Raw genomic sequence first — 26,919 nt, 5'->3', positions numbered from 1 at the left:
TGGTCCTATTGAAATGAGAAAAATTCCATAGGGGGTCTGGTTCCATGATAACCTAGAACTGGACACAGACGAGGAGAATACATCTCCTAAAGAGGGTGGGGAATGGAGTTGGAACACCCAACATCTAGTACAGCAAGCAGCCAACTCCCTTGTCCTACTCCTTAATCCTAATATGAGGAGAGGTTGATGGAATTCCAGCAATGATTTTGGGAACAGATTACTGGTGTGTGTATTGGAGGAATGGGCTGAGTACCTCTCTCCACCAGGTGATACAAATTACAGAGGAAGGGTGACCTGCACTGGACAAATTATTGGATATTCCCATATTTATTATTTAAAGCTGTGCCTTGGTTAAAATGCTTTCCTGATGTCTTGACTGACTTTCTGCAGTGTCTGGAACAAGGAAAATAGACATTGTCAGCCAAATATGCAAAAAATACATATGAAATGTAATACTTCATAATGCATTAAATTGTTACTCTATATTAAAGAAAAAAATCAATGAATTATTCTGTGATACATAATAATGTTACAATACTAAGGCCCTGATCCTCAAACACTTATGCACATGAGTAACACTATGCACTTAGCCTGACATAGTTACTCATGTGTATAAGTTTTTGCAAGATCAGGGCCTTAGTTTTCATCCCAGAATGTGTTATACCATGGATAAATGTGCATCCCTGTCTCTGAAGCTACTCATCAATAGATAAGGCAAATCTGTACTGACTTTGGTTCCAATCCATTTCCACTGAAAAAGAGTAGCTGCTACTTACTAAAAAGGCCCTGCATAGTTTTGTTTTTCTGGTTGAAAATACATAGCTATTAAAATCATACTTTCCATATTCATTTATGGGCCCATAAATATGGCAATTCAACAAGACTGAAGGTAAGCAAAAACAAAATTTGCTAAACATGTTGAAAGAATCAGATCCTCAGCTCGTGTAAATCAGGATTAGTGACATTAAAGGAGCTTTGCCATTTTACAGCTACCAACCAATTGGCCTGACATTTCCCCCAAAAATTTGGATTGCTTTCTATAGTAGTTATTGGTTATTCCTACTAAATACAGCACAGAAATAATTCTCATGAGTATAATCATATGAGAACACATGCTTTTTTGGCCTATAGCAAAGCTAGAGGGAATTCTTCTACAATCATTTGTTTTGTTGTAGTAGTTTTGTCTTACATAGGATTTTCTGTCATTCTATGTTAAAATTATCTATACTGCTCCTTTCAACAAAAGGTACATATAGCACCATCTAGGGATACAAAGATATTGTTAAATGAAAAACTATAAAGCAACTAGTCTAAAAGATGACTACAATTTAGAATTAATGTGCAAATTATATTTTCAAATGATAGGCTGTATGAAAATCACACATGCCTAATTGAAAGCAAATACTTGTTTAATGTTGATTCTCTGCATGACTTTTCCAAAAATACAGTGATTGAGCAGCTTCTGACTATAATTTGCATTACATGGCAAATTATTAAGATAATGAATAGATTACTCAGTATTTAATGATATTCTTAAAAGCCTCTTATGTTGAGTAGACATTTTAAATAGCCCCTAAATAATGCATAGATAAACACAGAAAAATTCAGACTGGTAAAATATATAGGTTATTTCCCTTAAGACAACACTGATTTTGGCATTGGCACAGGAATCTATAAGTGTGCAGAAAGGTACAGTGAAAGAGTGGGTCTCTCAGGCTGTTAGAGGATTTTTCTACTTCTACTTTCTATGTGGTGGAAGACATGATTAGAAAACTACCTAATTTGCATTGCAGGGAAGATATACAGCCCTCTGGTTTTCTTAGTAGAGGAATCAATTGCTTTTGTGATTGTAAATCAGTGATGAAGCTAATGTACAGTTATAATAGCTTTGACTATACAAGAAGACTGTTGCTTGATCTTTTCACTAAAGTCAGTGGTGATAGAAAAGGAAAGGGTTCAGATATGGATTTTAAGTTGACAGCAGAGGAGCGAGCCCAGGGGAAAGCTCTGGTGACATTCTTTTCCTGTCCTTGACCACTGTTCTTCTGAAATCAGAGCCATTCAGTCAGGTCATTTCAGAGCAATCATTGGCCTGAAAGCTGAGGAAGACAGTCCATGGGGGCTACTGAGAAAGGATAAAAAACTATATTGATCAAATCTTATTTTGGACAAAAAAGAGGTAGGTTTAACCTTCTATTTTAACACTGCTCGATAATATCAGGACACAAAAATGGAAGTTAAAATCTAGTTTTAAAGCCCATACTCCAAAGGCTTAAGAACCCCTTCACACTGGGGTATATCAGGAGTATTTGCAATGAAGTTAGTGGAGTTACTCTGGGCTTATTGAAAGGAGAATCTGGCCCCAATATATAGTAAATAATAACTTTAATTATTAGAAATGTGAAACAGACTAAGGTACTGTAAGAATTCTTTCAAACAGTGGGGGATATGCAGTTAATGATGTCTTTTGTCCAACACTACAGTATATGTCTTGTAAGCCATAGATTAAAAAAAATAATTCTGCCAAAAGGGTTGAAAAATCAGAGCTTTGAAGCACAGCTGAAGTTGATACAGATTGCCTTTTTAAAATTACTTCAAAGTCCTTACTTATCCCACACAATGTGCTCAGTAATAGTCATACTTGTATAATATTGACACAATACGATACAAGATAGCATTGTGGATCAGTGAAACAATGAATTTGTATTAGAATGAAAGCTACCTTTCACATTATTTGATGAAACACGACTTGAATCCAAGATATCTATGAATTTAAAAACCATTTACAACCAAATATTTAAATTGTGTAATCCCAGTTTGAGGAATCATTGCTGAAATAGCTTCAATCTTGATTTGATGTCTGGTCAGTAACATTGTCTGAGATCAACATTAGGAAAGGCTGTAAAATAATCAAGATGAGATATTTATCAAGGGCTAGAGACCCCTACCTTTACTCACACTGAGCAGTGAAAACTGCAAGTAGCTCCATTGAAACCACTGTGAGTAAAGGTGGCAGAATCAGGCATAAAGAGATTTATGATTTAGCATTATTGTATTACTGTTCAGCAGGTCACCTGATTGTAAAAGTACACTAGGTTGGCTTTTCACTAGATTTAATGAAAACTGTCTAACATCTGCATTGTAGAAACGTATAGAATCCCAGAAAAATATGCATTGTTGCCCTGGAGCAGAAGTCATGCAAGAATGTTAATTACATCTCTAATACCCGAGAACTAACAAAAGGAATTCTAAATACTAAAATTCACTGAAGTGACTAAGAGACATGCACAGGAAAAGCATTTTTGGTTTCATTTCTTAGGTACACTTTAACTAGAAAGTTGTGAAATATCTGGAATAGGTTTTGCTGTAAAAAAAGGCAGATGAGAACACTTTTTTCACCTTTTAATTAGACATGAGGGTTTTTATGTGATCGAATTGCAGAGCTGAAAAAATAGTACTATCTGCAGTATGTTCTAATCTGTTTTATGATTTTCAAGGATCAAATACAACAAAGAAGATAAATAAAAGATACTTTGACCTCCCTTTGGAGCACCAAAGTGTTGTGAACAGGACATATCTGTAGGCAGCTACAGCAGACCTCATTAGTTTGCCATCTGCCATGGTGGATAGATGCTAAAATATTGTTATTGCAAGGTTCACTGAGCAGTAAATTATAATATTTAAAAAATATATATTTTAAGTAAAAATCCCTTGAGAGAAACCAGCTGCCAAATGATGAGTGAGGCTGTGATCTCATTGAAAGAAAGATCTCAAAGAAAAAACAAAACAAAATTTAGAAATAGTTACATCAACCTCCTCTAGCCCCTAGCTCCAGTAAGAATGCTAAATAGCTTTAGAGATGAATGGGTAACCTTTTCAAAAGGGTGAAATTTTCTACAAGCCAATATTTAAATGACACAGAAGATAGTATGCTTTATCCTAGTTATTTCTGTTCTAGCACATCTTTGTTTGTTTGTTGTGTGGTAAATGATTGGAACTGTCAAAAAAGTTGTGCTGCTTCGTTACAGAAACTTTTCTGGACTATTTCTATTCATCCTCAGTCTCAGGAATTTCTACATGAAGAAAGGAAAATTAATAGCTCCAGAAAGTCTTGTTAGTTGGTACAGTCATCTGTAAAAGTGCAAAGATAGCTTTGGAAACTTTCCCCAATTTATAAAATGCACCTATTGAGACTTCTAGATGCATGTACTGTATAAACATAAATCACATCTGTTACTGACAATACATATTTATATACAGGTGTAAATCACCAGGATGGTCTAGATAATACCTAGCCCTGTCTCAAGTGCAGGGGACTGGACTAAAAGACAGAGGTCCCTTCCAGTCCTATGATTCTACACCAATATCTTGTTGGACCAATACCTCTACCAGGCTGAAGCTAAAACATCTGATGGCAAAAAGGTTCAAAGCTACAAAACAGGATCTTTATTATATTTTTTTAAACAGATGAAGTTAAATACTATGACCACTTATGTTCATTAATATTGGTACAACACCAAAGCACCCAGCCATTACACCATCAAAGATCACCCTGTGGTTTAAGTGGCAGAAAAAAAAAAAAAAAAAAACAGTGAAGGATAGGGACTCGAATGATATTGGTGAAAGCAGACCTGGATAGGTTGTATCACAGTGACTTTGTAAGATCTGCTCCAAGTACATGGAAGTGACAGAGAATACCTTTTTCTTTGCCATAAAAACTGCAAAGTGATGCCCAGGAAAGCTATTTTGGATAATTAATTGACATCAACCTAGATGCACTCCTGTCTATACTACTAACCTCTGCAATGAGCAATCAGCCTATTTTCTGGAAAAGATCATAGGAGTCAAGGATGGTCAACTTGGAACCTAAACAAAAAAAAAAAAGCAGCATATGGTGTCATTACAATGTCACATTTGCTTCACTTTGAATACCAACTGTATCATCCTCTGCCTGTCACAGTGACCAAGAAAAATCAGTACCTGAGTGAATAGCAGCTGTTAAAAAATTGAATGTAGTACAGATGGAGGTGAAACTGGGTCATAGGAGAAAACATTGAGACGAGCTTGTAAACACATCGTCCTTAGAAAAACACGTGGTCACTGATGGAATGCAAGCTTCAGCCCTCAGCATTCCAGGCTGGTCTCGGCTACTGGATACATGAATAGATACATGGTCAGAAACATTTCCTACCACCTTTAGTTAGCCAAGAGACTTGGCCTCTATCCTGATCAATAGGATTTGCAACAGTGATCCACATGATATCCCTGTTTGACTACTTTAATATACTCTTCTTACTTTAGTGCATGCTGTTTGGAAATGAAGGCTGCAGCCCTGAAGAAACATGAAGCATCATACCTAATAGGCAACACTTCCATACAAACGTGTCAATGCAGTGCTCTTGTCACCTCACTGACTTCCCATAGAATTCTCAGTTTGAATCAATTTAAAAGTCTTGATCTTCAAAGCTCTTAATGGGATGAGTTCAGGCTCATGCCCCTTCATCATCAGTTGGGGATAGATTGGACAGCCACACCCATGTAAGATTTGTCTTTTCCTTCAGGGCTCTGTTTATTGTCCTCCTCTGAAAAAAAAAAAAAAAAGGAAGAAAAGTATACAAAAAAAAACAGTCTGGTCAGGGGGTTGCAACTGGGATCATCTAGTCTCTGGTTGCTACCAGGTAGGGCCCTTCCCAACCCCAGGGGAAGGTGTTACACAGCAGGCAGGCCTGTCTGCAGTCTCTTGCTCTGTTTCCCAGAAAGTATCCATTCTCCTTACTTTCCCTCCCATCTTCATGCCTTAGCTCTCCTTTAAATTCCAGGTGAGAGCGTGGGCCAGTCATGGAGGGGCTGCTCAGCTGTGTTAACCGATTCCTACCACCTGACTGCTGTGCTTCCTTGTGGAGTAGGGTCAGTTGATCCTTGTCAGCCCTCCTCCCAAGGTTAGAGGGGCAGATCATGCTGTGACAATGGGTCTGAGGTATTTCAAGAGCTTTCCCTTGCTGACCAGAACTTTACCATGACATGTGCACTCATCCAATAGAGTAGAACTACTTATCACAAGAACAAAAGTTGGTTCTATTTTTTATTTGCTCCTTGACAAAACTGGTGGAAATGTATTTTCCCATTGAAAAAATGACCAATCTTTTTCTACAAAAGTTTTGAGGATTTCACCAGGAAACCAAAAGTGTTTTTAAAAGAAAATTTTGAACGAAAATAGTTCAGTGCTTTCTTTCAGCATAAGAAAAGTGAACAAAAACTTACCTTTCCCAATATTAAAACCTTTTTAGCCAGTGTCAGTTAAAAGTGTGAGGAAAGGAAGTTAGCTGGCTAATTGTCCTCAATGAGGAATAAACACTTGTGTAGTCCATTTCAATTTGGTTTTGATTTGGCCGAGTTCTTTTGACAGTCATCTCTTTTTATATGTGCATTACAATTGGTAGAATCCTTAGCATTATTCAAAGTGAAGGTAGGCTGCATTCACGTGTGCTTAAATTTAAACACCAACTCTTTAGTCCTCTGAATTTGAACAAATGGGCCACTTCCAAGTATTTCTGGAAAATGCTAGGTTTCAGAGTAGCAGCCATGTTAGTCTGTATTCGCAGAAAGAAAAAAGGAGTACTTGTGGCACCTTAGAGACTAACAAATTTGAGCATAAGCTTTCGGGAGCTACAGCTCACTTCATTGGATGCATCCAATGAAGTGAGCTGTAGCTCCCGAAAGCTTATGCTCAAATAAATTTGTTAGTCTAAGGTGCCACAAGTACTCCTTTTTTGGAAAATGCTAGATGACAGTTTTCTTCTTGATCTGTTCCCAACAAAATGCCTCTAAGAGTGAAAGTCTATAAACGATTAACTGAATGGTACCTCAAAAGACTTGCTATAGAAGCAAGGATGTTTCCAAGTAAACATAGTAGGACCATACAGCATGTTAGAAGTACTATGGTTAGATGATAGTAGTCTGGAGGTGCAGTGGATTAACAGGTAGGGTGATTTCAGCAATAGAAACAAGGGTGAGGCAATCCAAATTGCCTTTTAGAATAAAAGAATAATCTTACATACTGTACTTATGTTTTTCTTCAGGACTAACACACTTAACTACATAGACTATATTTTGTTTTTAAGGAACAGGTCTTTATTTAGGCTTTGTGTAATGGGTCACATTGCAGTGGGTGCCCAGATATGATTATACATACAGAAACATTTAGAATACCTTACTATTTTCACTGGGAGGTCAGTAATGTGATGACCAGTGACCAGCTGAAGACATTGGTATGAGGGAATATGGAAGGATCATAAGAATGATTCTACTGGGTCAGACCAAAGGTCCATCTAGCCCAGTATCCTGTCTGTTGACAGAGGCTAATGCCAGATGCTTCAGAGGGAACTAACAGAACATGTAATCAAATGACACATCCTCTGTCACCCAGGAGCAGCAACCCAGATAAAGCCACTGCGCTGCTTGAGTCCTTGCATTCGGTATACTTGGAAAGGTGGGGGGGGGGGGGAAAAAAAAAAAAAAAAAAAAAAGAGTGTTGAAAGCCTTGATTTCACCCATTCAACCATTAAAGTACGGGCTCTATTGTGGCAACTTGGAGGATATTAGCTAGTTACGCATAACCCGGCAAAGGTGACCACAAATGCTGTCACCTTTCATCTTCTTTCTAACAGCAAGATGCCAACAGGCAACAGTCCAGCTGAAATTCCATAGAAACCATCACCAATACACTGAGTAATCTCCATTCTCCTCTCCATACTCTGTTGAGAAGATCAGTGTTCTGCTGTTGGAAACCAAAAGCTGGAAAGCTGTAGGGGTTGATAGCATTCTTCCAGGAGTTTCTGAAAACCAGGGGAGGCAGGAACAGGAATGGCTGGCAGCACTTTTTACCAGTGTGCAAAGAATTGCAGAAGCACTAACAAGCTGGAAAGAGTGGTTGCCCTACTGAAGCTCAAGGGGTCAGATTGTCCCAGAGTTTGGAATCCAGCCCAAGCCTGGAAATGTACACAGCAATGAAACAGTCCTGCAGCCGGAGCCCTGCGAGCCTGAGTCAGCTGGCTCAGGCCAGCTGCAGGTTTTTCTTTGCCATGTAGACATACTCAAACACACAATCCAAGAGATCACACTAAACTTTAAGCTAAAAGAAAAACCAAACAGACAAGCAAGCTTACCCACTCCCTCAAGTATTACTGCTTGCTTTTTCCTCAGCAGGAGATCTGCTAACTAGTTCTTCAGAAATTGGGGGATCTGATAGAGTCACATTTTATTAAAATTTAGTAGTTGCATTTAAACAGGAGATGACCTTTATTATTGCATTATGTAGTCATCCCTCAAATAGGCAACACAGAGAGTGTGTGTCTTCTGGAGCCAAAGCCAAAAAAAGGTTTCATCAAAATGAGTTCAATAAGATCAGCTATCTAAAAAGGTAGTATGAAGTGCAGATTAACAATGTACACATTTAGTAATGTGTCAGTAGGTTTTGTTTAGCTGAATAGAATTTCTTGGGGGATGGATGTAAATAAGACTGTTTTCTCAATCAGTTTATAGACAAACATTGAGCACAGGTGAAATCCTGGACCCACTGAAGTCAATAAAAATTTGTCAACTTTAATGTGATCAATATTTCATCCCAGATACTGTACATTAACTGAGCAGATGAATAATATTTCCACAAAGACACTTGTTGTCCAGTGAACAAGATGGCTTGGAGTTACTTGTGAAATCCATCAATATTATGAAAGAAAATTGAACATGAATCTGGTATATATAATGGGTTTATGCACGTTTGATCTTGTGGATATCCTCTGTCATGTGGATCATCTAGCATTGGGTAAAGAAATAGTGTGTTCCATATAGTCCATCATAAAACCTATTTATAGTTTAGTGTGACAAACATTAGCCAGATTGTCAAAAGATAATGAAATCTTAATACCCTACATTACATGAGTTACCATGAAGAGGTGTCATTATTTACAATAGAAATAGTAACATGAGGTACTTAACCCATCATAAGCTCTTATGGGAAATGGTAAGAGATGTTTTAAAAGTGGAACAACCAACAACCTTCGTCAAAACTGTACCTTGTAATTTCTAGAAGTATGAAGAAGTTGTGAGTACAGCTACATTTTAATGACAAAGATTAAGTGAATCTTTATGTCAAAGATTCAAGACACTCAAGATAAAGATTAAGTGAATTTTACATCAGTCTACAATATCATTTTAATGCAAGCAGCTGTGCTGTAAAATACAATGCTCATCACTTATTTAGGTTATTGATCAAAAATCATATACTCATTTATGTAGAATGGTGCCCGAGATTAACAGTTATAATTAACAACTGTATCTGAATTGTGGTAGTTCCAAAGGTCGCAGATAGGAGCAGGGCACTATTGTGCTCTACAAGGTACAAATACAAAAGAAATTATTATACCTGCAAAGATCTTGCATTTCAATTTGAAATTAACTTCAAATGAATTTAACAAAAAGTAGAAGGGTAGTAAAGAGGAAAGTTGAGTATAATTAATAAAATTATGTGGTCCTTACTGTTGCTCAGCCTAGCTATCATTTTCATGATTCACCATGTATTTAGAATATGAGATGTGCAATAAGTGTGGTAACAAGACTGCATGCAGGTTTTTCATTTCAGGGTAAACTTATTTCATTGTGTTAAAATTTTGTTGCCAGAACCTTGCCATACTTGGCTAGTACAGCACAGGAAGGGTATGACTAACTAAGGTTAATGAGGTTTTGCACAACTTTGATCTACCGAACTTACCATTCAGTTTGAGCCACACAAAAAAAAAAAAAACAAAAAAAACACGACTTCTGAGGTTCAACTATTTGAAACTAGATTTGAAGTTACTGTCTAGCAAACAGTGTGCTTGTGTGAAAGTATCCACAGGTTTGGCCAATCACAGCTCACTGTCCACGGTTCACCTCTCCAGGACAATGGGGGCTTCGGGCATGGGCCGAGAGATGTGCTGGCTGCCCTTCCTGCAGCCCCCACTGGCCTAGAGTGGTGAACCGCAGCCAGTGGAAGCCAGAATCAGCCAAACCTGTGGGTGTGCCAGTTAAACAAGCCAGCCCAGCCTGCTAGGGGCTTTCCCTGAACAAGAACTGGCACTAGTTTGAGAACCACTGGTTTAGACCAACCCTGAGAATGGGGGGGGGGGACCAAAAAACCACACCCCCATATACCACAATAAATTTAAACTACTTGTGGTGTGAAGGGTGCCATTCACAAAAGCACTAAGCATTTTATGTCCCATTGAAATCAATGGAAGTTAGGCACACAAATATCACTGTGAATCTCACCCCAAAGCATGCAGTTTTTAAAATGCTCCCCCACTATGCAGTGAAATAAACCCAGTATTAATGTTTGAATAATGTAGGGTAAGGCATCAGGTTATAACAGCAAATTCATACTTTTTTTGTCTAACTAAACAAAAATAGCCATATGTTTGCAGAAGGAGGAAGTCAAAAAGTAAACAAAGTCCAAAAGTTAAGATTTCTCTGGTAATGTTACTCCATCAGATTGAATTTTTTTTCAAGCACACATTAGTTTACAAACTTGGATCCTAAAGTTAGCCACAAAGAAACCCCCTATACTTAGGCACAGGAATAAGCTGGATTTTCAGAGTTACTGAGCTCTTGTAGCTCCCACTGACTTCAGTGGGAGTTCTATGTATTCAGTCACTGTGAAAGTCTGGTCATTTATTCTGGTGCCTAATTTATAGCACAGAATTTGAAAATATTGCCATTGTTGCTACTTTTGAAACAGAGTTTTGGGTTCAGGTTCTAAGAGGAAATAGTTTTTCAGAACTAATGTTTTGGAGAGAGCTCTTTTCTTATGCAATCAAAGAACTCAATCATTTGGATTTTTGCCTGATCTCATTCTTTCCCATGCTAAGTTCTGAATCCTCTTGTAAGGCATCAGAAAGGTAAGAAGCAAGAACAGAATCTAATCTACAAATTTGCTCTGTGATTAGTGAGTACAAAAAAAAAAAAAGCAAGCATAAAAACAAAACAAAAACCTTTACTGAGTTGGTAGAATTTTACACCTACTTTGACTCATTTTACACAGATGTAAAGGCAGTAGCGAAGTGGGCCCTGAATTTTTGACCGTGCAAAAGAGATACACTCTTGAATACAAGATCATCCCAGCTAGCTGAATTATAGAGCCATCCTGGAGTTTGAGACCCAAATCAATCATCCTTTAAAAAAAAAAAAATTCTAGGTTTTGGCTTATTTCAAATGCTGTTTCCTAATGTTTGGTTTCATGTTATAGTGAGCAATAAAGAATCAGTGGATGAGCCAGGTGCATCACCTTTCATGGTCTCAAAAAAAAAAAAAAAAAAGGATGACAAATCCAGCATTGACTACATAATCTGTCATTTAATAGAGAAAAGGCTGCACTACATGTCCATATTAAATACTGGATTAAATCAAGCTTGACTAAATATTATTTGCTAGTATACAAGACAAATCTGTAGTGTCTTTGTTGCATTCTGTATACAAACAAACTAAAAAATGCTAGTAAAAAATTAAGCAGCAGATAGAAACCAGAAGTTACACAGAAGTTCAAATCCAGAAACAAAACTTGAGAATTGCCAGTAGTCCATAATCAGCAAAATACCTGTTACTGAAATAAACACTCACAGAAATCTCAACTACCTAAAGTAGATTTGTGAATCAAATGCAAATATGACTCCTTCATCTGCTCCATGTGGTGGTTTCCTGCAGCTGTGAGGAGTCCTACTGGTTTTTTTGTGGCTCTGTGAAAATGTGGACCACCTGTGTGGAGCAGTTTGTAGGTTGAGGGCTAACAAAGGCATCCCACACACACACACACGGTGGGTGAGGTAATATATTTTAATGAACCAACTACCGTTGGTTAAAGAACCAAGTTTTAAAGCTACACCAAGATTTTCTTCAGGTCTGGGAAAGATACTTTCACCTTATATTTAGCTGTGATGCTCCAAGAGATTTAGAATAAGTAGTCATCCAAGATACTTCCTTCCATGTTCTCTTCACTACTTCCACCCCCGCATACTTAAATTTGCCAGCTGTGGAGCTCTTAAGTGTCACAAGAGGGGCTCTCAGAGACCTTCCATGCAAGGCTGTCCCTAGCTATTCTGGGGCCCTACGGAGCCCCCACAGGGGTGGGGGGGGGGGAAGCCCAGGGCTCTGTGGGAGCGGGGCTGGCTTGGAAGGTGTGTGTGGGGGGGAACCACCCCCCAGCACTTACTGGTGGCATGCTGGGGCTGGGTTGCTGCACTTCCCACTGCCATTGAGTGCAGGCCCGGCCCTGCTTCAGTCCTCAGGGGAGTGCGGGCTGGGGGAGAAAGAGGCAGGGCAAGAGGTGGGGCAGGAGCTGGAGCAGCACACAGCTGTGCAGGGTACCAGGAAATTTGGGCCACATTTCCTGGTGCCCTGCACAGCTGCGTACTTTGTGTATGGGTAGGGACAGTCCTGCTTCCATGGGACTGTGATGAAAACTATTCTCTAGGCACAATAGAAGTTCAATATTTCTAGATTAGGACATTATAGAAATCATGGGCAATTTTTTTCCAAGCAAATGGAGTTTTAAAATTTTAATAGAATTAAGACACGGCATGTTACTCTATTTGCAGTATTTAAAAATAAAATTCTGGAGAAATTCTACAGAAAAAAAACACCAAAACACCTTACCCTATGATCTTGGCCTCCTCATCATTAGCCTTCACCTCTGTTAGAGAAATTTTTCAGTTTCTCTTGTGTAGAACATTCCAGGCTTGTACCTTTGGAGAGGAGCAAGAATTTGCTCCTTGTACCTCAGAGTAGGCTGTGAGATATGTCCAAAGGCATCACCAATCCCATGTGATAAGTAGCTCTTACATACAATACTGTCTTTGTGTAAGATTGTTTTTTTTCTAAGAATCACAGAAGCAATAAATGTAATATCCAACAATATTTATAAAGCAGTTTGCAGATGAAGTGTTCTACCATATATTAATATATAGTGAAAAAAACATGAAGCATTATTTAATTATAAAAGAATATAACTTTAGAAACAAACATCACTTGCTGGTGGGGTCTATTTTTCCCCCTCTGTTCAACTGGAAAAAACATGTGAATATTCAGTGGTGATATCACTTAGTATCAAAAAAGAATGAGCCACAGAGAGCAATTGATGGAAATAAGTCTCAAATAAAGTTTGCACTTCATTTTCATCCACAAAACTGGCTGTTTCCCATTGGTTGGCCTACCTTCTAATGTCCTGTTGATTCAAAAGACATTTACAAACACCAATTTTCCCAATGAATCAGTGACTCTGCATAATATGTTGATTTGAATTAGGCCACAACATTGTTTAGTTCTTTTATCTGCAAAACACCCAGTATACAGCTGTGCTCTTGAGCAAGTTCTAGTATAAACTAGCACTCTGTTTATTTGATTGATTGTAATTAAACTGCAGTCACACTTCATCAGAAGAGCTATATCGTTTAGCGTTTCAATGTTTCACTCTTCTGTTCTTGTAGACCAATTTATTTAGGAAACAAAGTAGGCTGTTCTTGAATAATATCAATTGCATTTATTTATTCATTCTTCTTTCCTTCTATAGGCTGAAGAGTACACCTAGTAATCAGGGCAGAGGGAATATTTTTGCAACTGGCAAAATGTTACACAATTGAAAAATGCCATTCAGCTTAAAAATGCTCATCTGCTTTAGTATTGTGTTTTTAGAAGTGTTTTTTTTTAAAAACTGTAAATACTCATTCTTACATAGGCTGTTAGAATAGAGAGGTTCTTGAATTAAAGAGATGAGAATGAAAGTGCTTACACAACACAATGTGCTTACACATGCTTTGCTAAATGAGAGAGTTCAGCATCTTCACTGGAGAATAGACATTCCTATAGTAGAGTTTCAGGATCAATCTCTGCTCAAATGTTGATTGGCCGGCTCATGCAGTTAAACCTAAGAGCATGTTTTGTTTTATTGTTAAACGCAAAATAGTTTGATAATGGAGGGAAAAAGTTTTTTGAAGTCTCATCCTATTGAATCTTAACCCTCTTTCAAAAAAAAAAAAAAAAAAAAAGACTTGCAGATGCCTCAGACTTGAAATACTAATCATTCATAATTCCCCTTTTCAACATGCTGACTATTTCTATAAATTCAGAAAGCATCAGCACCACTGTAGTTTTACACACACTATATTTCAAGTGCCGTGAGAACAGAACTCCATTCTTCTAAAAGTAGACTAGCTCTTTATTAAAAGAGCATTTAAGCCAGAATGCCTTCCTGGTTCCTCCTACAAGTTCTTCTCATCTACAACCTGTCCTCCTAAATTCCATGCAGGTTGCTACAAAGCAGACCCTTAATTTTAATATTAAAAACCATAAAAAGGAGAAGTGTGTAAAGAAAATACAGTGGGCCTATTTCAGCACTCAAACAAGCACCATATCCCACTGACATCAGTGGCAATACTGCTTATGTTTCTAAGGGCAAATCTGTGTCTCGTATGTTAATGTCCATAAACAAATAAAATGGAGAGGTGCTCATTAGCATGAATATGTTGCTACTATAGTACAGATCATAAGTATCTGATCCAAAGCCCATTGACATGAATGGGAACTTGCTCATTGGTTTAAATCTGTTTTGAATCAGGCCCCAAGTCTCAACCAGCAGAGTAATAAGGAATGAATCAAAAGGAGTTGATCCTGAAATGCCACTGAAATCAATAGAAGTTAGGAACCTAAACAGAAATCAGAAGCCTAACACCTGCTAGCCTCTTCAGGCATGTAAAGAGTGTCATGGAACTCAGTCACCTCTTAAATTTGAGAATCCACTACAAGTCTAGTTACCCTGTTTCAATGGTTCATTTATTGTCACTGTTAAAATATGCCTCACTACTATTTTGAATTTGTCTAGCTTCCAGCCACTTGGGTCTATTACCAGAGGGGCGGGGGGGGGGAAGCTTTCCAGTCTCTACTTTGCATTTCTGATCTCTATTCAGAGAGAGCAAAAATAATTTTACTTTGAGGTGGATTCTGAGAACCCTGAGCATGCTCAGTGAGAATTTAAGATTTCTAAAGGGAAGAAAAAAAAAAGTGCGCCCTGGCAAGAGAACCAAGTGTATGTGAATATGGCTCAGCAGAATCAAAGCTCTGAAGTAAAGGACATCAGTGAGCTTGTGAAAGATTGGCAATTATTGAGCATGAGTAAAGCATGTTCAGGTAAAGATCAGCCATGCCCAGGCAAAGACCTGGCAGTCTCTTACTATTGAGGATGTGCAGTGAAGGAAGGGGTGACAGTCAGTCAAATAAGCCTATAGTTGGTCAGAACCCACTCATACCAGTCACAACTTGTTTTAAAGGTCAGTCCTGTCAAATCAGAATTCTGAAATAATGGTCAAGACTGAGCATGTCTGAGTGAGGCAAACTATGCAAGAGAGCCAAATGTAGCATAGGAGGCCAGCTGCCAGCTGCATTTTTGGTAGTGTGAAGGCTGCATCTGAGAAGGTAGGAGCTGTGCACGAAAAACAGGGAAAAAAAAAAAAAAAAAAAAAAAAAAAAGCAAGAGAAGCTAAAAACCAAACTGCTGCAGAGAGAAGAGAACGGCAGAGGAGCAGAACTGACTGATGAGGAGCCAAATGGGGGCAGTGATTTGATTTTTTTTTTTTTTTTTTTTTAAGAAGAAAGCAGCAATGGATTCCTAGAGTAAGCTTAACATTCTTTAGAGGTTAGTATAAGTATGGTTTAGGATAATTTTCACAATACTTAGTGTATGCTTGAAATGTGCATTTTATCTATGTGAACTTTAAAACAATTTAAGAAATGCTGTTGGCAATTTGTTGCCAACTGGCCACTTCCAAAAAATAAAAAAAAAAGTTTCACAAACTGGTTCTGGTTCTTCCTGCATAGTTCAAATACTGAGAAGGTAGGAACTGTATGTTAAAGTATGCTTTAACTTGCAATAAGGGATTTGTGTCTCAGGGATTCTTGTGCTTTATTTAGGATTTTTAAGATACTGTATTGGGATTGTTATTTTAATAAAAATACACTTTGTTTTCATAAGATCACTGCCTGTTTCAATTACTTTATTGGAAGTTATATCCAGGTCCTTTAAATATTTCCTTAGCAACCCTGAGAACATTTACCTTAGGAAGAACAGATTATGGGGGTAATAGTCAGGTTAGTGTAGCAGCACCCCAAAACTTATTTTGGGGGGTAACAGATCCTATTAGAACTTTGCAAGCTACCAGAAGCCATAATGTCCATATCATTTACAGCAGGGAAATTGGCAACCTTTGGCACATGGCCATCAGGGAAATCCACTGGCAGGCCGAGCTGGTTTGTTTACCTGCAGCATCTGCAGGTTCAACCTATTGCAGCTCCCACTGGCTGCTGTTCACCATTCCAGGCCAATGGGGGCTGGGGGAAGCAGCAGCCAGCACATCCCTTGGCCCATACCACTTCCTGCAGAGCCCGTTGGCCTGGAATGGTGAATCGCAGCCAGTGGCAGCTGCAATAGGCTGAACCTGTGGATGCTGCAGGTAAGCAAACTGGCCTGGCCCGCCAGCACGTGATGGAAGTTCCAAACATTTCATATCTGCTCTACAGATAGAAAATTCACTGTAAGGGTTGGAGAGAGGAAAAAAAAAAGTGGCTTAAGACACTACATACCACAGGACAATGCATTGCAGTGAGGATAGAGAAATAAGGAGCTCTAGGAGTAAAATTTACTAAGCAAAAGCTTATATAGTTACTTAAATGATACTAAAGGGAAAAATGGGTAGAAAGAAAGAGGGAAGACAAGGGAAAAGATAGGGACTAATTAACAGTGAGCAAATAAATTGAGAGCAGTAAAGGAGTAAATTGTTAAATAACTATTTTGCTTTGCTTTTGGGTCTTCATGAAAAAAAGACTCTAGTGAGGAGTGATTAATTACATCTTGAGTAGGGAACAGACTACATTTTTTAAGGAGCAAATGAAGAAATACCAGGACAAAGTTAAACAGTCTGGCCAGATTTGGCCCTTTCAGGTGAATTTATGGTATTTGCCACCAGATTCTTAGAACAATTAGCAATAATTTTGGAGAACTCCTGGGAGACCCCAGAACAGCAGACTTAACATCTGAACATGCACTTCCAGGAAAAACAGAACAGCTAATCAGAGAGTCAACATGTGACTATTAAGTGTCACAGGGTGTCTAGCTCTGTTAAGGAAGATAGGCTATGTCCCAGGTAGACTGGGGCCTATTTGCCTCCCTAGATGGAGAAAATGAATTGAATCAGTCATGTGACCAACGTCAGGCTCCGGGGGGGGGGGGCGCGCATGTGAGAAAGACCTTTGGACAGCTGAAACAGATAGCAAGAGTGTAGACACTTCAAGTCTCATGCCTAAATCGGGAGATTTATGAATTCAAAAGCTGTAAAGATATTTGGGTCCATTAAACAAACCAGTGAATAAGAAAGGGTTAAAACAAACTGGAGAGAGTCTTTGGTGACCTGCTGCCGCTAGCTGCATACGGTTGCCCATTTTCTGATCGCACAAAATGGGGCACCCTTGTCTAACCCCGTGCTCTGAAGCCTTTCCTCTGCTCAATCCATTCCCCCTCCCTCCCTCGCATGAGGCTGGGAGGGGCCAGAAATGAGGGGTTAAGGGTGTTGCAGGGGCTCTAGGCTGAGTGCAGGAGCAAGTTCAGGGACAGCACAGGACAGGACGTTTGGACATTGGAGGGGGTAAGGAGTATGGGCACTAGGAGTGTGTTAGGATTCAGGAGGAGGTTCCAGCTCTGGCTGGGCAGTCCTTACCTCATGCAACAACTAGAAGCAGCTAGTATGTCCCTGAAGCCCTTAGGCAGAGGCACAGCCAGAGGGGCTCTGTGCAACTGGTGCTTGGGGCAAGGACAGTGTGTGGAGCCCCCCATGGCCACGCCTAGGGGCTGCAGGAACATGCTTGCTGTTTCCAGGAGCCATGAAGAGCCTATCTTAGCCCTGCTGGCCAGACTTCTAGTGGCCTGGTCAGTGGTGCTGACTGGAGCCACCAGGGTGCCTTTTTGAATGGGTGTTCCAGTTGAAAACCAGACACATGGCACCTCTATAGCCATGTGGAGTTCCTAACCAGCCAGCTTCAGGGCACCTCTCCAAAGTCCTATGTTCATATTACTGTCTCTTATGAGGGAGTCTCTAAATTGTGATCTACAATACTCACACTTACCTCATGAAATCTCATAGCACAGATCCCAGAACTAGGAGCAGAAGCTCATGTGCCATCTCACAGTGCCAGTCAAGTTTCCATCCAGACATCTGTCCAGCATGCCTGAAGGTAAGGAGCTTTTCTATTATACCACCCAGCTCTAGTTACTTCCTCCCCATGGGTGGGGGTGTGTCCTGCCTATTGCTGGGTTGGGGGAATAGATTAGAACCTGACAGTTTGGGAGCCGAGAGCTAATTAGATAGTGGGGAGACAACTGAATCTGGGTGGTATGGGGCAGAGTTCAAACCTGAGATGAGAAACAGAACTGATTGGAGCAGGAAGAGGTAGCAGCAGCTATGTTGATTTAGAGATTGAGGGGAGGCAGTCAAACTAAATTTTTTATGGGTCTACAACACCATGTTTGTGATGTCATTAGTATTCAGAAAAACTCCATGCATTTCAACTTGAAATCTCTCAGAGGGGTAGAGCAGACTATTTGGAAAGGAGGATTTGGACCAATTGGAAACTGGTGATAAGACTCCTTCAGGGACCCTGGGAAATTAGGAGGTGGCCAGGGAAGTCAGAGGGGTTTTGCCTCCTGACCTCGGAGTCAGCGCAAATTTGACAAGTCAGGGAGATACCTGAGAAGGACTATAGCTGGGAAAAACCTAGTAGATGCTTGAATTATTCTGGGACTGAGCATGGTTTGAATTTTGAACTTCATGTTAATAAACCGGGCCCCAGAATGGCTGTTGATCACCTCATGAAAGCCTGTGGTGAGCGAATGAGTCAAAGAAGGGAAACTGAGGCAAGGTTGTGCAGAGCCACCCCTGGCCACAAAAAGTATTTAGGAAGCAGCCAACCCTGTTACACTGAGGGAAGTAACCATAGGTTTCCAAGTTATGGAGTATATCAAATATCCTTTGATAAGACAACTTGTTTCCTAGAAATTACAGTCTCTGGCTAAGATGACTGAGATCCTTTTCCAGTCTCCTACCCACCCAAGTATACTCTTTTCAAATGGCCAGCCCATGCTGCCACTTCTTTATGGGGCTGGATCATAGGGTCCCACCCCAACTGGGTCTCTGGCTTACAATCCCATAGTTGGGCTTGCTAAGTATCAGTTAACAATGAGTTTGGCACCCGCAACAATTTACCTTAGGAGCCTGTGGATAACATGCAGTGACACAGAAGCACCTTCTTCAAAAGAAAAAGTATGGTTTATTTACCAAATATATACACACAATACTCAGAGAGATGGACTTAAAAAGCAAAGAGCTCTATACACATACTGTGTTGCATATGCTTGGCATTCCCCTCCAGCCGCTAAGGAGACAGGCCCACAAAAAAAAAAAAAAATGGGGTCACCCAAGATGAATCCTAACTTACAGCCTACTTGCTAGAGACCATGGTCTCTGTCAGCATGAAGTTGTTAATATGGAACTTCCAGACTTGGAGAAACAGCAGTTTGACTAGGGTTGTGGCCCAGTAGTCATCTCTTAATAGGTGTTAACTTGGCTACTCTGTTGGGATGCTCTCTGTTTAGGTGATTGTGTTGGCTTTGCTGCTTGGTTTCCCCGACAGTCCTGTTTACTTTAACTCTATAGTAGGTAACCCATTTTCAAACGTAACACAGGTACCATATCCATAAGATACACATTTCCCAGTCCCCCACACTAAACACAGGAAATTAAATATGGCAAAACATATGAAAAATGTTACAATACTACAAGTGAAGAGCCACAATCTGTGAAACAAATCCATGGTGGCTGATGTTAGCCAAAGAACTATGCCCATGACTCATGAAGTCAGTCAATGTTTCCTATCAGGGGGGGGGGGGGGGAAGGCATGGCAAAAAAAACACCACACAATAATTTGTGCAATCTTCAAGGAGTCAACATTAAACTATGATGACTTCAACTACTGTCCTGCCTCTAGCCTCCTATTCCACAGACATTGGCAAGATCTTCAAGCTCATACTGCTGGACATCTGCTGCCTTTTGTGCAATGGACTACAAGAGGCTACTAACATGACTACATGACATAGCAGGAGTAGATGGCCCAGCACTACAGTGGCATCAATTGTTCCTCTCTCAGGGAGTGGCAACATAACTGTCCCTCCACTCCAAAGGCCTGCACCTGGGGGATCCTGCAGGGATATTTTTTTTTGGGGGGGGTGGTATTTTCAGCCTATTTATACACTTTTCATATTCTAGTTATTGAATTTGATCATTGGTATTGTAACAATTAAAACAGTAATGAACTACATAATTACATCATGAATCACAGTACATTAAAATCATTCCATTCACAAGCTGTCTTTAAACTGGGATGTTAGTGAAGACATCTCACTGTGGCTTTCTGGATGAAACTGTCAATTTACATCTAGTTCACTGGTACTGTCTTGATGCATGTTAAGACCAACTATATTATTCAGTCACATCTGTCTCATGGATGTACAGAGAATTTTTTACTCTGAGAATGAGTGTTCTGCAGTACGGGATGATACAGGCACAGCGAGAAGCATTCTTGTACATTTGCAGTACTCTGGAAGCAGTGTGCAAATGTTCATTCCCTTAATGTTTTTTAAAAAAAAAAAAAAAGGGCAATATCCTCACTGAAGAGAGGTCTACAGAAAAAAAAGAACATGTCACAGTGTGGTTTCAATCTCTACTTAGTTTAATCATATAGATTTTTATGTAGATGACTTAAGTTGAAAAAGTCTTTGCTGCCAGGTGCAAATTTGTTCCATTTGTGTCAAATGCTTTTGATCAGACAAAATCTTAAGGTCAAGACTCCTTGTGACATGATCAAAAAAACTTAGTGGAATAATTTTTTATGCACATCCATAGGTGTAGCAAAAACATGGGCACTGCTTCCTCCACCAATTCACCTCAATGCTTTCCTTATGAGGCAGGCAGGGCTCCTCAAGATCTAACTGTTCAGCCTTTGCAGAAGCCTCTTTCTTCAGATCCTCAAAACCATTGTTTCTCAATCGTCTCATTTAGAGACAAATGAATCTGTGCTTTCTGAAAATGCAGGGTGGTCTTTTGTTGACTTGTATTAACCGATTCTACTCACTTGAGAATAAGTAGAACCAGGTGCAGGATGAAAAAAAATGTCTCAAACTTACAAAGTTGAGTAACAAATCCATGTGCTTTTTTGCTTCAGTACAAGAGGAATTAGTGCCATTTCTTCCAAAAAATATCAGCATACCGTAGTTCAAAGACACTGATCTCAGGGATGTAGCGTGTAGACACCATCTTGTCGGGCAGAAGGTGATGACATTGAGCAACGGAAGCTTCCACTTCTTGGAAGTTCTCAAAGCTGGCCAGCATTTTTGGAGAGCTTCTGATAAAAATCGATAACTCATGCATTAGAGATAAGGAGTTCTGAACAGGCTGTATTTGTTGCCTCACATCTTGCACAACCAGATTTGATGTGTGCCATACAGTGTATAGATACAACTCGTTTCTTCATGCTTGACCCTAGCTTGTACGCCAGACAGTACACCACTGACATTTGTGGCCCCATTGTAACACTGACCTTGACAATTTCTAATGTCAAAACTGAACTGGAGCAGTGCATCCTTCACTATAGTAAAGAGCGTATTAGCATTGGTCAGAAGCATCTTGTAAAATCCAAAAAAAAAGATCAATAGAAAAATAATCTTTAACAATTTTGAAACAGATTGATACTTGTTCTTTAACAGAACTGTCTGCTGTTTAGTCAATTATAAGTGCATAGTAAAGACTCTTGTAGAAATTTGCATCGCTTTTGCACAGCATCATTCGTCATCAGGGCGAGTATTTCGTTGATGACTTCCATTTATAAGACTTTGCTGTAGCCATCCTCTGTGTGCATACATAGCAGTTTAACAAATTCAAATTTTCATCTGTGTGTCCATGAAAGCCCACTCCCTGGGCTGCTAAACACTGCAATGAAGTTATAATTTTCAGTAGTGAAATCCTTGCATGCTGCATATCATGTTCTTTGCCTGCCAACATAAAGCTACCTACATTTCAAATGCAGATACACTCCAATAGGCAGCTCAGTGTACAGAAGACTTCTAATGCTTTGTTCAATTACTCCCAAAAGCTAACGATTTTTTGTTGCTACTTGTAGATTGGAGAGGATGTCTGGCAGCAGCTGCTTTGCAACATACATAACAGAAGACACAATCCTTTGAATTACTATATTCTATCCATTTATACTGTGCTCCCCAGAAAAGTTCCCTTTGCCTCATTTTTCTATTGCGTTTTGTTTGGTAGCAAAACTACTGGTAGCTAATTTCATGGTCTGATTGTCCACTGTTACAGTGGATTCAACTGTATTTGCTGAAGCACATTGGGTTCTTGAAGGTTTCCCACTGTTGATTTTCAACAGAAATTTATCCATCTTTCAACCTGGCCCTATAGTTATAGTATGGGCAAACAAACAAAAATAAAAAACTTTATTCCCTTCTGCAGTCTTGCACTCCAGGCCTGCCTTGCTCCTTGCCTCTTGACCACAGTGCCCTCCCGTAAGGCCAGCCCTGCATTCACCTTATTTCCAAACTACACTGCCTTCATGGATCAGCATGTGTACCCATGCCAAAATTAAAACTCCCAGGCTCAGAGTGGAGTAAGATCTAAACAGCAGGCTACTAGAATCAAGATTTACTCTCCACCTCTAGTGGCCAAAGAGGCACACTCTGTATATTAGGATGCACCCAACATGGCCATAATGACAGGATTCACATCTCTTTTATTGGACCAGCTTCTGTTTTGTCCAGTCTCCTTTTAAAAGTCCCAAGCCTTGGGGTTTCTAGCTGTGACACTATACTTACAGGGCACACCACTTCCCTGAACTGCCATATTCATCATTTGTATATAGTTGTGATATTTCATATCAAGCATGCCATGTAAGATAAAGGGAAAAGTTATGATCTGCTAAAACCCACTGTTTTGTCAAAATATGTACATCATTAGTTTATGAAGTTATGAGATTGTGCTGTCTGGTGTTATTGAACTGCGCTGCAAATTTGAGTGTAGCCCAGAAGGCAACTCCCCAGAAACAAAAGGCACTTAACCAAATGGCTGGGTGGGTGTTACACATTCATCATCAGCCATTATGCAGCGAGTGAGTGACAATTAGCAAGTCAGTGACCATCACCAGGTAATTACTCAACCCTGGGAGTCACCAATGCCCCCCATCCCCAGACATGATGCTTGACTTGTTTTCCAGAGCACCTGGACTAAACAGGAGATAGTTCCAGCTCAAGTTGTATCCCACTACAACTGGTCACACTAGCCCTGCCCTTGGGAGACTATTCCCTAGCCTAAGGTGGAGAGTTCACTGCTAGGAAGGTTCCCCTGATGGGGAGAAGGAAACTCAAGCTGACCCTATCCCTTCCCCACTGCCTCTTCCAGGCACACCTCCGACCCCACTCCTGCAAGAGGCAGTCACCCAGATGCCAGGGAGGGAAATGGAGCAAGGCAGTGACTCCACATGCACCACAAACTAAATGGGGGGGGTTGGTGGTGCTGCTGCAAGAGAACAAGCCCCTCAGGTACCCCCACCCCTCAGCACAGGGCTCCCCAGGGACACCAGGTGTGCTGCATGGTCACTGTCCCCGAGAGGCAGGCATTTCTGCCTGGCAGGGAGGGGATGACATACACCACACCCCACAGGAGCCCAGGAGATTTCCCTGCCTCCTCCCATGCCCATCCTGTCCAGCAGGGGCTGGTACTCAGTCTGAGCTGCAGGGGATGTTTTTGGAGATGCCTGACTAAGCCCCCTGCCAGATGCAAAGAGCCAGGCAGCTGGCACCACCCAGACAGCCACACATGCCAGCAGACTACTCGCAGTGCAGCCATATGGGGAGGGGTTTCAGTCCCCCACAACAGACCCCTTCTTTGAAATACACTTACCGGCTACTGCTGTTGCCACCTTTCATTGGGTGAGGTTGAAGCCAGGCTGGGAGCTGCAGAGCTACACAAAACACACCTGCCCACAAGAAGCAGGTAGGGCAGCACCACTACTGGGTAGTGGCTGATGGGGTCAGTCAGCCCCTGCCACAGAGCAGGTCCTAGTCACTGAAATAGCTGATTGGCTGGCAGCCAGAACTGATCAGCATGGCCAGAAACAGCTGGTTTGACTATGCTGCTGGAAATAGCTGATCAGCATGTCCTGGCCCTGCCAAAACATCTGATGGGGCTCACAGGCCCCCCAGGTCCCATAAACAGCTGACTGGTGCCAGTGGGTGCTGAGCACCCCTATTTTTTTTTCCAGTGGGTGCTCCAGCCATTGAGTACCCACAAGTCAGCACCTATACCTCTAGGAGAAAGACAAAGGGTGATATCCCATGCATGTTACAACAGCTGATCACTCATTATGCATATGGTCTTTCTTCTAAGAGCCTCTTCAGATATGGTAACAGAATGCTCACAGAAACTTGAAAGGCAAAAGTTCTGTGGAATACTCCTCACCCTGGCAAACTCCCTGTGTTGGCTCTCCTCTATTCCCAGCTCTCTCATACTCACACACACACACACTCTTCACACCTGGCTGCTTTTTATAAGGCTGCTGGCTGGATGCAGTTTCCCCAGCTCAAAGCCTTCCCTCCAACCAACCACTCAAGGGCCCACTCCCAAATCACACATTCCAAACAAACAGCCAAACTTGTCAAACAAACAAACACAAGGTCAAATAGTCTCTGCCACTAGTAGTAGTCAAACAAATGGTTACAGTAGACAGACATTCAGATATTCATTCCACCAGTTCACAACACAGCCCCCCAATGCAGCACTCACCAGAGCTTCTCTTGCATGGTTCCCAGGCAAACTCCTTCTGTTTGCTTCTCAGTTCACAACTGGCTACTTTTTATTAAATCTGTTTTCTGTGGGTCTGCCTACCTGGATATTCTCTACAGACAAGACCCACCTCCTTTATAGTGCCCTTCTGTTCCTTATAAGGCCCAGTGCCTAATAATGCTTACCTAGCTCTGCTCCCTCTGCCCAGAAGGCAATCAATCAATCACAGGTGGCTTAATTGGCTCTTAACTCCTTGTATGACAGGTGATGTGAGTAAACTTCATCACATACACACTACTTTAAATGGCAGTAATTAATCCCTACTCTAACTGACATTGGGTCAGGAACTGAGCTATGACATTCCTTCAGTATCCTTAATGACAAAACCCATTCCTTAATTTTCCTAATCCTATTCAACCACATACTCCTAATACCATGTATAATTTTAGCCCTCATCATAAGAATACCAAAGGCCCAATGACTTTACCCTCTTTATTACAGTTCCAGTCCCTGAATCAATACTACGCGATTAAGATGGCCATTCACACACAGTAATTGTATCAGTAAGCAAGCAACAAATACATTTCCTGAATGACTTTTAAGCTGAAGTACATTCCCATAAAGGGCCAATTGTGATACACTTACTCACACTGAATAATACCTTAGGTTACAAGTGATCCCCTCAAAGTCTACAAGATCACTTGTAGTGTAAAGTAGTAATCAGTCTGGCTAAGGATATCTTTATGTAACCCAGAGTTTTGTTAAAAAAAATTCAATAATAAAACATTTTTTTAAAAAATTAGTCCCTTTATAAGCAATTCACAAACAGAAAAGAATCCAAACTCCTTTGGAGAAATTGTTTGCAACAAAGATGTCAACCAGATCTAATTATTATGCAAAATCAATAGTCAAGTCAGACTGAAAGTATCAGACTCCTCTTGGTTTAATCCTGCTCCTAATGAAGTCAGTGGCAAAACTACCATTGACTAATACGAGAGCAGGATTGTCACCTTAATGCAGTATTTAAACAAGGGAATTACACTGGGGAATATAGATATGTTATGAGGTACCTTGTTACAGTGCTTTCAGGGAACATATATATGGATTACAGACTCTCTCTGGTATTCATAGTATCATACTGAATAATTTTAAGTGCGTGTGTGAGTCTGTATGTCCTCCCCACCCAATGCTTTTTTCCCCCCATGATTGCCTCTGACACAGTGAATCATGATTTATTACAGATGTTGGTAACGAGCAGCCTGAGCTAGACCAAAATTAATCATTATAATTCTAAATTTAAAAGAATATTTAAAAAAACACAACCTTTTTTGTCTCATTTGTAACTCTCCTATGCAGACAACAAAGTGTCAGCAGTTACCGATGGTATAGGAAACTGCAAATATACACCAGTATATGCATAGGTTATTTTGATTTTTCATTGCCAATTTTTCATTTTATACAGATACAGGAATCAAGTTATAGGGCATGGCTACACTTGTGAGTTAGAGCGCATTAAAGCAGCCCCAGGCACCCTAACTCATAACGCGTCCACACTGGCAAGGCACATAGAGCGTACAGACTCCGTGGCTGGAGCGCTCCTGGTAATCCACCTCAACAAGAAGTATAACGCTTATTGCACCCTGGCTGGAGCACTGCGGTGCCAGTGTGGGCACCCTGGGCTATTAATGCACTCCGATCGGCCTCCAGAAGTGTCCTAAAATGCCTGTTCTTGCCACTCTGGTCATCACTTTGAATTCTACTTCCTTACCTTCAGGTGACCAACCGTCAGACACTCCCTTTAAATTCTCTGGGAATTTTGAAAATCCCCTTCCTGTTTGGTCAGCAGGGCACAGAGTGCCCTCAGCGAATCTTTCCAGGTGACCATGCCTCCCTGTGCCAGGCAATCCCCAGTAGAGAGCAATGGCGAGATGCTGGACTTCATCAGTGTTTG

General features: G+C 40.5%; 1 long non-coding RNA gene across 3 annotated transcripts; it reads right to left on the bottom strand.

Moving 5' to 3' along the window:
- Positions 1-308: 308 nt before the first annotated feature.
- Positions 309-25,118, bottom strand: LOC119863517. Of its 3 annotated transcripts, XR_005295627.2 has the most exons (6): positions 24,969-25,118; positions 5,357-5,582; positions 4,981-5,150; positions 4,799-4,866; positions 2,723-2,899; positions 309-393 (listed from the first exon to the last, which is right to left on the bottom strand). It is a non-coding gene; the product is annotated as an uncharacterized LOC119863517 (long non-coding RNA). The 3 variants fall into 3 exon arrangements; XR_005295629.2 differs by lacking the exon at positions 2,723-2,899; XR_005295630.2 differs by lacking the exons at positions 309-393; positions 2,723-2,899 and adding an exon at positions 759-2,125.
- Positions 25,119-26,919: the final 1,801 nt, after the last annotated feature.

This window comes from Dermochelys coriacea, chromosome 1 (genome assembly GCF_009764565.3).
Source record: "Dermochelys coriacea isolate rDerCor1 chromosome 1, rDerCor1.pri.v4, whole genome shotgun sequence".
Classification (NCBI taxonomy): domain Eukaryota; kingdom Metazoa; phylum Chordata; order Testudines; family Dermochelyidae; genus Dermochelys; species Dermochelys coriacea.
This window is presented reverse-complemented; position numbering and strand designations above follow the sequence as displayed.